Raw genomic sequence first — 15,379 nt, 5'->3', positions numbered from 1 at the left:
GTACCAGGATGAAGACAGCTCAAAGGAGTAGGGCAAAGGCCCTATGGAACTGGATTACATCCCCTTAGGGCTCTAAGATGGCCACAAGCGTTCAAAGAGAATCAGCAATGCAGACCTCTCAGGGACCAGACTTAGAGCAATCAGGAGAGGTCAATACTGATGAGATTCCACTAGCAGCCTGGTTGTTTTGATTTCCCTTTAAGTCCTGCAGTTCAAGCTTATCTGTTTTGCCATGCCTTACCAGACTCAAAGGTGTCATGACTGTTTTTGTTCAGGCCATCTTAAAATTATCTTTTTTTTTAACTCATGTTAGAATATTTTTCCTAGAAAGTGAGAAGAGCTTGTGTAAAGAAACAAAAACATCCTCTCCCTTAAATACAATAACAGACTCTGAACACTCTTCTTGAAGTTTGTCTTTCAGCATCCTTGTCATGACCTTAGACCAAGCTAGAACAGAAACTCTGGCTTTTCATGAGCTCTTATATTTATCCATTGGGCAAAAAAAGACATCGAGAATGTATTTTTAAAAACTAAACCATTTGGAACAACAGATGCCCCTTAAAGTGACTTTTGATGTTAAACCTGAAAGTGGGACAGCCATGAAGATGCTGTGATGGAAAAGATGGAAAGACTTTTTCTCATTTCACAAATAAAGTCTGTCAAAACTTTCCATAAGAACTGGCTTTGACCAGATAGCAGCAGAATGTCACTATGGGGATCAAAGATCTAGACAGGACCAGGAAGGAACTCAGAGGACATCTAGTTCAATCCCGTAATTTTACAAAGGGGGAAACTGAGGTCCACAGAGATTTTTCTCATTGTTACTGGCAATAAACTTAAGACAGAGCTGTGAAACAGGGACCTCTGATTCCATTGAAAGTGTCATTTTCACTTCACTACAATGCCTTTCTATATTCCAGGTTTTTAGGGCACCACCTTGTGACATCTGAAAGGGAGCTTTCTATTGACTTTCCATCAAAATACATTTTTTTCCTTTTAAAATTAAGGAACAACTAATATTTTCCTTGAGCTTCATTTGTGGTAAAAGCAAAAAAGTACCAGACCCTTTCAAATCATCATTTTAAATGAAAAACTTAGGGGTGTGTGTGTGTGTGTGTGTGTGTGTGTGTGTGTGTGTGTGTGTGTGTACTGATATCTTTCTCCTTTAGAGCACTTTGTCTGTTTCATGTGGGATTTCTCCCACTTCATCTCCAATATAGAAAGAATGCCAATTGCTTTGTCTTTTTCTGTGTTCCATGATATAGATGCAAATAAACACACCTGTTTGGGAGAACAGCATGATTAATGTGTAAGGTGCATAGAACATTCAGTATTTCCATCATTCATTTCATTTTCATTTTGCCATAAACTGAGAAACCTTTGGTTGTTACAGAAAGTGCACTGCCAGCTGAGAGAACATGTTCTGGGTAAATTCTAAAGATGCATTTCAGGCTCCATCAGATCTTGCTTAAAAAACAATCCCAAACTGACATTTCTTCTCCACCCAACTTTTTTTCTTTTTAATGTTTCTAATCCTGGGCCCTGTTCCAGCACCATATTCGCATCCTTCAATAATTTATAACATAACATAAATCAAACCCTGGTCACTGTTCCGTGTGATTTGTTCCAGGTGAGGATTTCTGTTTATGGTGCCTTTATTGGGATTTCTCACAATAAGATGTAATATGTAATCTCTACCTATTTAAAAGCTTCAAGCTGTTTGATCACAAACATGATTTGCGTCTCTTTATCTCCATGGAGAGAACATTTGCTACAAGGTGGCATGCTATAAAATCCCCTTAGCATATAGTATGCCTGAAGAGGTGCGCACACTGTATGGAGTGGAATTGCTGAGGCATATGGTGTTTGTTGTTTCTGTGGGATCAGGGACTTGATGCTCAGTGGCTGATAAACAGCAATTTGGTTGTGAAGGGAATTAGCCTTGTTTTAAACCCAGAATTTCTTGTTTTGCTTTTTCTTCTGATATATGAATCATGTGGTCATATTCACAGAATGATAGCGGCGAGAAGCCTTTTTCCTCTCTACTTGTTCACTTGTTCTATTTTTTTAAATTTATTTTTGTTTTTAATATCTGCTCACAACAGACATAGGTTTTACTATCATACACGACTTGAGAATTCTCAAATTTAGAACCGTGGCTTTTGTGTCATCATGGTGACCACATGTTGCCTATGATGGTTTATGAGTGTGTATCAGTGAGTGATTTATCTCATACAACTCAACGTGTGTCACTTGTATGGGAACTAAAAGCCCCAGTCATTGGGGGTCTTTTTTCACATATTTCTTTTGGTCTCTATGCTAATTTCACTGTGAACTTCATTGTATAACACTGCACGTTTATCAGTACTTGAGATTTAGATCGCAAATCCATTCATTTCCTAGCATTCTTGAACAACTGTAGTGAGAATCTATTTTGTTTTAATTTGGTTTTGGAATAGACCTGCCTGCAAACAAGAAGTTTCACCAGTGCAAATCAGCAACAATTTCTCTGCAATTTATAATCTTAGTTTTCTGGTATAATGAGAAGTTAAGGGACTTGCTGAAGATCATATAGACAGTCTGAGGTAAACCTGAATTCAGATATTTCTTACTTGAAGGCCAGAATTCTATGTACCCTGTCATACTGCCTCTCATGTGAGCATTAGTTAAAGCATTTCTACTGAAGGCACCATATAGCATAACTTTATTCATACCTTTGGCTGTGTTTTGAACCTGAAGCTTTTCCATTCAGTCATTATTTCACTAAAGGGACAAGAAATGAGAGACAATGTCCTTTTTTATCCTTGGGATGATTTTGTCTGCATGATATGAAAGATAATAGTGATAACTACTTATAACTAAGTTTGACTGTCCAAGAGGTTCCAAGAAAGTATCAAAAGAAGCTATGATCCACTACTTTGACAGTTCTTGTTGCATTCATAAATGTTATCAATATTAGAAGAAAAATAGTTTTTCCACTAGTGGACTTACTCTTATTTTACATACTGTTTAAAAAATCCTTTTTAAAATCTGACCTAAGATTTAAAAATTCCAAAACTGTTTTTGTTTTAGAAATTTGAGATGAATTTGTAGAGATGAATTTCTGTTGAGCTCCAGTTCTGTATCTGGAGAAAATCACAAGACTATACTTATCAAGCTAAATGGTCTTCCAGTTCAACCCTTCCTTTTTAAGATGAGGAAACTAAGGCACAGAAGAGTTATGGAATTTTCATAAGGTCACACAGGTGGTAAGTGACAGATCTGGAACTTTAAATCTAGCTATGTCCTCTCTAATCTCACCATCTTATTAGTTTCCCATGAACCTAAAGGATGATAATATAAGAAAAGCAAAAAAAAAAAAAAAAAGTCTGCTCCCTACTTCCTATTAAACACCAAGGTTAAACTGAAAAAAAGAAAAAAACCTAAGGAAATACAGGATTCCAACCTTGCTATCTCCTCCTCCTCCCACTAGTATCCCAACAGTATTGTGGTAAGATCAAAATAAGTGGCACTAAATATAAAGGTGCCTTAATCAAATGGGTAAAAGCCTGTAGTAACAACACAAAGGCATAGTCAACACTAGAATTTCACACAAGAGCTAACGAGGCTTTTGCTGTCTGCAAAGGAAGAAACCACAACATAAACAGGAGCCAAAGCCACCCCAGCAGCATTATCACTGATCTGCCCACTGACATGACCATCTCTCTAGTTATAAGGCCCATTCCCAGTAATTCTGCCTTTGTAGCATGATTGCTATACTTACCAGTCTGATATCATGTTTGTTCTATATAACACTTTCAGTCTTGGCCATGTTTATTATCCATCCCTCTTGACTATGGTGAAACTAACGATTACTGAATATCTCCCGACCTCTGATGTAGAACCAACCCTCCCCTTTTTCCTCATCCTAGTCATCTAAGACCAGGAAATCAGGATAGTCCACATATTGACTTGTGACAATGGGTATTATAGGAAATACTGATGAGGTGTAGCAAGAGAAGAAGGTCCTATGGTTAATTTGATAATTTTGTCAATGCAGTCAAAATCTATGCCATATACTATGGTCTGCCAGTTGCCTCAGGATGAGAATGCAATAATTTACACTCAACATTAAAACTGAACTGAAAAGAATTAAATATTTAATTGGTGGTTTAGAAGACACTCCATGGCCAAAAAGCACCTCCAGGTCATCTTTATGAACATCACTTAAATTGTAAATGCATCCTGAATTACAGCTGACAGAATACCAGATAAACTAGCCTTTACTGTCCTTTCATTTTTATCTCCTTAGCTCTCTCTACTAAAGTACTTCACACTTCCTGGTGACATTTTAGCCTAAAGACTAATTTGTTTGTCATTTATGTCGAATGATAGAAAGTCAGTGTGAAGGAGAAAACAATTCCTTTGAGAATTCGGAAAAACATTAGTATTAATTTTCCCCTGTGACCTATCACATTTTGAATCCAAGTCTCCCAAGGTGAAAAGCAGGGAATTTATCATCACCTGTCAAGCATTAGGGGAGTCTCATGGGGGATGCAAACACCACTTTGGTTTACGCTTCCCCTAGAAGGAAGATTACCCCATGTTGTGTTACTCATGAAGGTAGTAAAAGTTTTATAACTCCCCACTTAGTGACAGACTGGTCTGCCTCAAGCTTCACAACAAAGACAAGCGTAGGAAAGGCAGGCAGAGAGGAGGAAATTCATGAATTTGAGCCACTCTGATTATGGCTCAGCTTCTAATTATGTGCTTCTTGGGTTTGAAGCAGGTAGAAAATGTAAGAAAGGTCAGAGCCACTTGAATTTTGAAAGGGTCTGGAGAAACAACCAGCAATAAAAAGAGCTAAGGCATGTCCCCAGAGTAGCACAAAGGCAGACCAAGAGAGAGTCTGAGTTAGAATACTGCTGACCTGTAACCTTAGAGACATGGCATATTCACCTGGCTCTTCCAACAAACTCCTCATTCCTCTAAAAGCTTTGTATCTTAAGGACCCTCAATAAAGACGGGGTTTTTCTAATCAGTCTAATCAGTTTTTCTAATCAATCTAATCTACAATGCCCTTCTTTTTGGTAGTTACTGAATTAGCAGACTGAGAGTTCCTTTGCTCTTACCACCTTCTCGTTGTTTTATAGTTATTGATCATGTAACTTCCATACCCAAATAAACAGCTTCTTAAGAGCATGGTCTTTGTCACATCTACTTTGGAATCCCCAGTACTGAGCAGAATAGCTTGAACACACACACACACACACACACACACACACACACACACACATTTTGGTTCAAGCCTTATTTGGCAGTTGGCACACTTGGCATGGAAACTCTCTCAAGTCATGCAGATTAGTCAGAAATTTGTTTGTAATTTATCCTCTTCTGAGGAGACTCACGACCACTGAGGCAAGTGCTAGTGGAGGAAATATGACAACTATTTCTAACTATGTCCTCTTTGCCACATTGCCATTCATCTTATACATAGTCGGTGCTTAATAAATGTTCACTAAATTGCATTAATTTATCATTGATCTACCTATATATACACTTTGATTTCTGAAAGTACATTTTGCCCAAAATGTACTTTCACGCTTTGACATGAATTATCATGAAGACAATTTTTCATGTGGTTGAAGGTCTAAAATTTTGTACCCTTTCTTTCTTTCTCTTCTTTTCCTCCAAACAGAGGAGGCATACTGTCACTATTGCCTAGAAGATCCTGGGCTATAACTTTTGGTATATAGATATAACTTTTGTTAGGAGATATCACCAGCTGTTTTCTGGATGCCATTAAGGAAGGATAAGTGTAGTGTGCCACAACAGAGAGCTGGACAGCAAGACCACTCTGATTTTACATCTCTGAGCCTTAGTTTTGTTTTCTGGAAAAAGTGGACAATGTTACCTGAAGTAAACACCTCCCTGCATTGCCAAGAAATTCAAATTTTCACAAATGCATATGAAGTATTTTGAAAATTTTAAAGAGCTACATATAATCCCAATTATTGTGATTTTTAGCAATAAATCAAAACTTCATGTAACACGTCAGTAACCATCTCCTTCTTTCCTTCCTTCTCCTTTGCCTTTTCCTTTCCCTTCTCCCTTACCTTTTCCTTTTCTACCCTCTTTTCCTTTTTCCTCTTCCTTTCCTTTTCCCTTCCCTTCCCTCTTAAAATGAGAAGCCAATGGTTAAAGAGTAGCCTGAAAGGAAGCCATCAGAAAGTTGATGATGATGATAATGCCTGCATTTATGGAGCATTTCAAGGTTTGTGAAGTACTTTACATATATTACATGACCTTATCTTCACAGCCACTGTGTGCAGTAGCCACCCTTACCTTTTTTACATATGAGAAAACTGAGGTTTCAATAGGTTGAATGACTTGTCCAGTCATACAGCTGTTAAGCGTTTGAGGCAGAATTTGGTCTTAGGTTTTCCTAATTCCAGACTCAGTGCCCTATCCATTGTACAATCCAGCTGTCCCCGAGGGCAAATAACATCGATAATGCACAAAGTACTGCCAACCAAATAATAAAGAGTTGTATTGCTGGGATCATGTCCTTAATTTCTCTAGAATGAGAGCCTATTACAGATATCCAAATCAAGAGTTTACTGAAGGAACTTAAGATCAGTGTGTGTTTGAGTAATCTGAGAATCTTATGAGAAGCTGTTGTACCTGAAAGTACAGGTTGAGAATCCTTACTGTCCCAATGTCCTTGATCTCTATGACAACAGGAAAAGGAAGATGCTAGCCATTAGATAAGGAGGGATGAACTCACTTGGGCTGCTCAGCAATGCTGAGGAGAACACCGTCTATAGTCTGGTTTTTTGTTTTTGTTTTTTTCCACTAAAGATTGCTGCCATGGGGTGAAAAAGAATAAGTTAGCCAAGGCAGGGGGAGAAATGAGTCTTTTTCTTTTCCCTAGACACAAAAGGGATTGAATTTCTCAGTATGCAGTTGATAACACTGGGCAGTATGGTTTAAACAGCTTGATTGACAACTTTCTCCACTCGCTCAATCAGTGTGGGTTCTGATTAAAAATGCTACACTTATTGATCTGTCTTCTCTGGGTTTGTTCTGACTTCTTCCTTTCATTTTCCTTTCCATTTTTTCACTTGGAAGATGGAAGTTGGAGAAGAACAATGGGGAAACATTCAAACTGTCTCCTATCTTGGGGCTCATGCCTGTGCCCTTCATCATCCTAGTTTTTTTAATCCATCATTTGGTACTAGACTTCCCTTTAGCTAACTAAAGGCCAGGGGTTAGGGGAAGCAGAAGAACAGGCATGGACCTGGGCGACTTTTCCTCACTTGCAGATGCTGACACTTGAAACAAGAGGTAGGAGCCAGAGGCTGGTGTCACTGAGATCAGGGCCTGCTGGATCCACTCCAGCAGCCACTAATTGGACCTGTTCCACTAGGCGCTTGCATTCAGTTCTCCTTAATATTCAGTGAGTTCCTTTCTCAGACACCTCCAGAGGGTGGGAGGAGGGAAGGAGTTCGGGGAGCTACATCTGCTTTGTACGACAGCTCCTGATGTTGCGTGTCTAAGAGGGAAGCCTGAGCTCCTTTGGGGGTTATGCTACTCACTCATTGTTTTGGTCTCTGAGGAGTCCTGGCTGCTCCCATGCTGTGGAAAATCAAACTCAGCATAAGGCATCTGTGAAGGTATTCTGATCCTCTGCTGAAAAGAGATTACTGTCTGTTTTTCTGCCCACCCCATGAGGCTAGCTTCGAAGCTTCACTCAGGCCTGTGAGATGTGGGCAAAATATTAGAGGGAGAGGCACTAGGGTGATTAATGCTGCTTATGTGTGAGCTTGGCACTTTTTACATGGGCAGAATTTCACAAGGAGCCACTACTGCATGAATGCTACATGGTAAGAGCTACTTGTACCCTTGGAAATAACTAGTGATCTGCAAAAGGAGGTTATTCAGAAAGAATGGATAAGACTGATTTTAGATCAAGCATGGTTCTAAGCTTTCACTTAACACCTCACCCATTTTTTTGATTCTAAGGGGAAAAAAAAGTGGGTATTTTTCAGATAATGTAGGAAGAAGGTATGTGTCCTTCATAGGCAAAGCATAAAGCAGTGAAAGCATTATTTTGAGTAATAATTTCCTCTTATGATTAACTGGAATGAAGGGTCGTAGCATATAGGAGTGATACAATCTTTGGCATCATCCACATTCTCTTATCCATGCTGCTATGGTTTCCATGGCACTAACAGCAAGACCCTCCCAAATCCACCCCCCCTCCCCATCTATCCTCCCTCTGCCCTTCAGGACATTCTCATTCCTATGAATTCAGACTGCTCTGGCCTCCCACCAAGACTTTGTCTCTAATGTTTTCTCTATGGGAAGTTTTCCTTCTCCAGGGATCCAAATTCTCTCTAATCTGTAAGAAACAGCATGAAGTCCCACAACCTCCACAAGCACTTAGATAAATGTCCATTCTGAATTCTCCTTTCTTTGAATTCTCATGGCATTTATGGTCTGGGGCTTATTTCCCCGACTAGATTGGGATCTTCTTGAGGACATGGCATTTATTTTTTTTGTGCCTCATTTAACTGAAAAGGCAAGGGAAGTGACAGAGGTTTAGTGACCCTACCTTCAGAATTCATGATGTTATAAAAATTTTAACAAGGACAAAAGTCAGCAGCCAGGAACTTTATCATGAAGTTCAGCTAAAGGGACAATTCCCTTGGTGATACTTGAAAATATATCATGAAACTTGATAAGGGAAAAAGGTCAGGTACTCCAGATGATTTCCTTGGAAAGGAGATTGTGATATATTCCATCTCAATTCAGCCTATTTATAAGCTACCAGGTAAAAAGAACAGAGCAAAGCAAAGAATCTAGTCCAGAGATGTGCTCTTATACTCCTTTTCTTGCAAAGTTCAAGTGACTCAACCAGTTAAGAGTTGAGTTGAAGATACATATTTTAAATCAACCAGTCACCATGTAGGGTAACCAGCCTATGTGATCTGCATTCTTCTCTTAGAAGGTAGGGGATTAAAGGGTCTGTTTTTGGAGTGGAAGAAGTAACGTATCTTTTCCATTCAACAAGGTTATTAAGCAACTATACCATTCCTTGTATCGGCCATTGGCTCTAGGATTTTTTTCTTAATATGAAACTATTGGTTAAAACCAAATCTGATATATTTTTTGGATGATTTTGGAATAAAGGTTTTTAACCTGGGCTCTGTAAGTTTGTATATTTTCCTCACAAGTGAGAATAATAGTAGCATATGGACCACCAGCCATGTAACATGTCAGTGGCATCTCTTTCCAAACCAATCAAAAAAGCATTTATTTACTTAGCAATTGTTAACCTGGGATTCATAAACTCCGTTTAAAAAAAACCTGATCCATATATTTCAATATAATTAGTTTTCTTGATAATCATATACCTTTTAATACAATTTTGAGGAGGGGTCCACAGGCTTCACCAAACTACCAAAAGGATCCATGACAAAAAAGTCACGAATCCTTGAGGAGAGACTGGTGCAGTGGCCCCTATATTAGTTCCAGCCCTTTAGGGTACCATTTCAACATGCTAAGAGCACTGCGCTACCTCATCTTCCCTGTCATGCTTTGTCTACTTTCAGGGTAATTAACCTGCCCAGAAACACACATGCGAAGCAGCTAAGTCAGACAAGGCTTTAATGAAAATGCAAGTAGTATTGATTAGAGAAATGAGTTTCAGTGATGACAAAGCAGCAGATGATTATAATCTGAGGCAGTTCTGGAAAGCCAGCAGCTGCTGCATTTAATTGAATAAATCCTATTGGCTGTTTTCCCATCAGTTGTCATGGCAGCCATCACTTTTTTATATAATGTGGGGACAATTAAATGTTAACCTAGGCTTCAAGACAGAGAAACTGCTGCGTTGGGGGAGAGAAATGGTTTTGGTATCCCAAAGAAATGGAGTCCTGCTTTCAGTCTATAAATCCACTTCGCTGTTCTAAGGCCTCAATTTCATAATCTGTAAGATGAAAGGACTGAACCGGATGATCTCTAATGTTTCCTACAGTTTTTAATCTTGGGAAATTCTTCACCATGCCAGTATTCTCATCATTCGTTCACAAACATATAATGATGGATGCTACTTAATGTAGCTGTTGGTGGCTAGGTGGTACGGTAAATAACAGGAAAACATCTGGCCTCAGGCACTTACTAGCTGTGTGATCCGGGGTAAGTCACTTAACCCTGCTTGCCTCAGTTCCTCACATGTAAAATGAGCTGGAGAAGGAAATGGCAAACCATTCTAGTATCTTTGGCAAGAAAGCCCAAATGGGCCACAAGGAGTTGGACATGAGGAAAAGCGCAGTGAACAATGTAACACTTTAAGATCTTGCAACAATGCTTTAAAAAACTTTACCTTCTTTGGGTTCTCACAATAAACCTATTAAATAACCCTACCGGTGTTACCCTCATTTTAAAGATAAGTTTAACGACGTGTCTGTAGTCACGCACAACGAAGAACTCCTAGAGGCAGAATCTGATCCTAGTTTGTGTGTGTCTGTTTTACTCAAAGGAGGGAAAACTTATCTGTTGTGTGATACGGCTTCCTATATTCAGAATGTATATAGGTGTATGAGTGCTGGTCCCAAAGAAAAAATCCTTTGAACCTGAACCACAAAATTGGATTAACAGGTTGCAACTGTGTTTTATCTCCCTGCTCAAGAAGCTTTATTATCTCCCTGATGCCTCTAGAATAAAAACTCTCCCACTTAGAGTCTGAAGTTCATCACAATTTTGCTTCAGACTACCTTTCTAGATGGATCTCCTATTATTCCATCACACACACACACACACACACACATACACACACACACACACAAACATACGCTCTTTCAGCCATATTAGTCTTCTTGTTATATCCTTTATATAATGTTCTCTCTCCTGTTTCTGTCTTTGTACAAGCTCTTCCTCCATGCCTGGGTGCCACTGGGAAGGGGTCGGTGATATTCGTTACTTCCCTCTTCTCTCCATCTTCTTTGTTTCTGGAGACTTAACCAGATAGGCACTGTTAAAACAACGATCACAACTTTATGAATTTGGACAGACATCAGGAGATGGTTGAAGATAGAAGGGCCTGGGGTACAGTGGTTCAGGGCATCACAAAGAACTGGACACAACTGAACGAATGAAAAACGAAAAGCACAGTTTTTTAGCCTAAAGGCAATATATAGTATTTCCTCCGGTCCACATTGTTCTCTGCTCTACTGTGATGCATATTATATTAAAGAACAGTTAGGAGTAGAATTTCAGTAGCTCAGAGGCCCCGATAAGGAAAATTCTTAATATTTAGGGATCAGATTAGAGAACTTGGACTCAATCAAAAGTCTGCACCCGAGGACCTAGAAGGTCACATGTGGACTCGAGGCTGTAGGTTCCCTATCTCTGGATTAGCCTTTACCTAATCCAAATTTATTTTTATATATAGCTCATCTCTTGCCTCTTTATGGTTGAGAGAACAACTCAGTTTACCTGAAACACTGAGGAATGTAAACAAGCAGAATCTGTTGGCTTGTTAATGCATGGGCATAGAGAAGAGAGGCTGATAAAAGGGCAGCCATTTTTTTTTAAATTACCCTCAGTTTTTCTGTAAGTGGAAACAGCTAGGAGCTTTAGCTAAATTAGAAGGGAAAGATCATATACCTTTCACTAGCATTGCTGGTGATTAATTTCTTAACCAAACATAAAGTAGAGGCAACAAAACAAAATAGATCATTTTTATTATGACAAGCTTTTATACAAATTTAATTTACCAAGGATGAGGGAAGTGATAAGCTAGGAAAACTCTTACTTGACACCAAGAAAATTGGCAAAGACAACAAAAGACTGAAATAGGGATTACTGCAGAGGTTGTGGAAAGACAGGCACAGTGGTGTGCTGTTGATGAAGCTGTGAATTGGCACAAGCAAACCAGAATTATATAGCTAAAGTTATTGCTACTAAGATATCCATACCATACTCTCTGGCTCAGAGATTTCATTTACTGCATATACTCCCAGAGAATACACTGGGGGAAAAAGAGGTCCCTAGCACACCAAAATATTTCTAGTAATATTTTTGGTAGCAGTTAAAGAACTAGATTGTGGTAGTTAAAAATTGTGGAATGACTAAATAAATTGTGATATGGGAAAGTAATGGACTATTGCTACAATATAAGAAACAAATATGATTAATATAAAGAATCATAGACTTACATAACCTGATGAAAAGTAGAGTACAGCTCAGAAAATAATAAACTCACTGATTGCGATGTAAATGGAAGAAAAGAAGGAAAAAAGAATTTAATAAGGAGCTACTATGTGCCAGGGACTGACAAATATGGGGCTATGAATGCAAGCTAACAGAAAGACAATTTCTGTCTTCCAATAGCTTATGTGTATGTTCGCCCTTTGTTGCCGAAGAAGACCATGCCATCAGAGAAATGATGACATGACTTGCACTTGACTTTGCTTTGAGTGAGAGAGGGCTGTGCTGGTCACCAGTCTCACTTCTCCTCCAGACCCATCTGAATCCAGTGTCTCGATATTCATCAGGATGACTGGAGACGACCCAGGATGAGGCAATTGGGGTTAAGTGACTTGCCCAAAGTCACACAGCTAGTGAGTGTCAAGTGTGTGAGGTGAGATTTGAACTCAGGTCTTCCTGACTCCTGCACTGATGCTTTATCCACTGCACCACCTAGCTGCACCAATAGTTTACATCCTAATAAGGAAAGATATTTTTAAAAGGGAGTTGAAAATTGAGGAGGAAAAGAGGAGGGTGATAAATTAATCCAAGATGGGGACCTAGGTTTGAAGTCTAGAAGTCAGAGAAAGAACTGGGAGAGAAATTGAGGCTGGCCAGCCTGGGATGCTCCAGAAAATGGAGACCCAGGAAGAATTTGCTAATGGGAGAATGGGGCCCTGCTAGCAGAGGGATATTACAGGGATTGTTGGGTGTAGAGAGTGAGCAAGCTCCAGCTACTAAGAGGAGATATAGGATGAGACCGAAGTGGAATCAGAGTTTGGGAGTCCTGAATTTCAGGAGCAAGGCCAGAAAAGGGAAGGAGGAACTAGAAATAATTACCATAAAAAAAAAAAAAACCAAACATGAAACCAAATCTGCTGAAATTATGCAGAATTATCTTGTTCCCCAGCAAGAGTTTTATTAAGAAGACACCTCCCTTTGCTCTTTTACAGGAGAGGAGGTCAAAGGGTATGGGACAGCATAGATTATATTAGTTTATTAGTTTTATCATTTTTTCTTTTTCTTTTTTCTTGTCTTTTTTTATTTTGTTATAAAGGCTGGCTCTCTAGGGAGAAAGTTAGGCAACACAAACGAAGCATATCAATTCAAATCTAGTTGAAACAACAGGGATGATGTCTAGAGCGATGTGTAATTTCCCTTCCAGATCTAATGAAGGATTCTGTGAACACAGCCTTAAAACTAGCCCTGCAGACACACATGTACCCAGAGGGTCAATGGTGAAGGGTTTAAGGTGATAAAAATTTTAAATTCTGATATTTATATAATGATATATGGTTTGCAAGGTTCATTCCTTGTGAGGGAGGAAGTTGAGGAGTTAGGACTCTCATTTTCTTATATGAGAAAATTTAGGCACTGAGAGAGTAAGCATCGTTTTCAAGATCACATACATATTAATTGATCCCAGGACTCTAATTATACTTCCATGAATCCAGGCTGCCTCTTTAGAGGACAATGAAGTTTCCCTTGACCTAAATAAAGTGAGGCAATTGGCAAATGAGAATTAAAACAGTGTATTGGAGAGAGGCCTGAATTGGGATTAAGAAAGACCGGATTTTGAATCTTAAGCATTCACTGGATCTTTGATCCCTGACAAGTCACTAAATACCTTTTGGTCTCAGTTTCTTCATCTGTAAAATTATAGGGTTGGACTCAAAGACCTTCAAGGCCTTCTCTAACTATAAATTTATGACCCTGAGTGATTTGTTTCCTCAACATAGAAATGAGCATTGTCACTTATGTTAATGTTCCCTTTAGTTGAGATTCCATGGGATTGGATCACAAGTCAGTTTTAGTTTCTACTGTATAACTAACTCTTAGACCTAATGCAAATCATTTAAACTCACAAGTTTTGGGTTGTTTTTATACTTTAAAGTGGAACTAACCCTATATGCCTTTCAGCATCATTGTGACAACAAAATGGGATAACAGATATGAAAGCACATTGTAAAGCTGATGGTAATACACAGACCCAGCATGTTGTTACCATCCTCATCAAAAGAAGCCATCCCTGGAACGCTGATAGCACAAAGAAGGCGCCAGTGATTTTGCCAGTATACTGTAGGTAGAGGGGATTCCTGTTCTTGGTCGGACAGGACTAGATGACCTCCAGTGTCCAGTCCAAACTCAGATAGATGTTTCTCTTTTTCTTTGCTTATTTTTACAATTTCTGAAAGTAGAATGGATGTAGACAGTGCTTTTGCTTGAAAATTGATAGATGGACATTTAAAAGATGGTTCATGCTTGACTAAGCATGTAGCATTGACTTTGCTTAACTATACCTCTTCTTTAACAAAAATCCTTCCCATTACATCAAATCATTCTATTATACACATGAATATCTTTGCACAGTATTATTCAATTGAATTTGGCTACAGAATAATTTTAGTTTGAAATATGTTAATAGAACCCATAAATATAGTCTAGGGATACGAAATACTATTGGGGGAAAGGAGCAAATGAAATTTTGTAGCAAAATGGAGGAATTTAAAATTATGTTTATGTAAAATATTGTTGCATATAAGACTTGTTCCCGATGCTTTGGTGGGGAACTCTAGACCTGTGATTTCATTGGACTGAGGAACTTCCATTGAGGAACTTGCCCATCCCCAACACTGATAGGCAATTCATCTCTAACTTACAGACACAAAGATCTGTTTGGAGTCTTTGAGAGGTACGTGAATTGGCCTTGTTCACATGCAGCCCTTAGAGTATGTATCAGTGGCAAGACTCTGGGTCATCGGGACAATCCACAGAACTGGACTGCCTTTCATTTTTAATAGGTACATAATTTAAAATGCAATATATTGGGAACTGTCATCATAATTGAAGTTTTCAAATTCAATAACTTTACATATTATGTAGAAAATGTTGCCATGGAACAAATTTTAAAAAACTCTGTTTTAGCACATGTGGCAGACCTATAAAAATTACATAAATGCATAATAGTGATAATGATGATAGTAATAATTCCATCAAAAAATGAGAATATTTCTTTTCAATAATAATTACTTTTCAAATAAACTGTAGATTACTTTGTGATAATCTCACCAAGCATACATACAATTCACCATCATGTGGCATAGTTGAGCAGGTTCAATTTTCTTATACCCTACAAGGCCATTAC

At 38.6% G+C, this 15,379-nt stretch overlaps 1 protein-coding gene and 1 long non-coding RNA gene across 4 annotated transcripts in view; one reads left to right on the top strand and one right to left on the bottom strand.

Annotated features, from left to right (window-relative positions):
- NELL1 (neural EGFL like 1) overlaps nt 1-15,379 on the top strand; it is a 905,733-nt gene that overhangs the window by 764,448 nt on the left and 125,906 nt on the right. The gene's annotated exons all lie outside the window — the stretch shown is intronic.
- The window catches only part of LOC140510620 (uncharacterized), a 106,776-nt gene continuing 105,322 nt past the window's right edge, over nt 13,926-15,379 (bottom strand). For both annotated transcript variants that reach the window (XR_011969312.1, XR_011969311.1), the window contains exon 6: nt 13,926-14,422. This is a non-coding gene — a long non-coding RNA (uncharacterized lncRNA). The remainder of the gene's footprint in view (nt 14,423-15,379) is intronic.

Source organism: Notamacropus eugenii, chromosome 6, assembly GCF_028372415.1.
Source record: "Notamacropus eugenii isolate mMacEug1 chromosome 6, mMacEug1.pri_v2, whole genome shotgun sequence".
Lineage (NCBI taxonomy): Eukaryota > Metazoa > Chordata > Mammalia > Diprotodontia > Macropodidae > Notamacropus > Notamacropus eugenii.
Note: the sequence above shows the minus strand (reverse complement) of the source record. Positions and strands in the feature narration are given on the sequence as shown.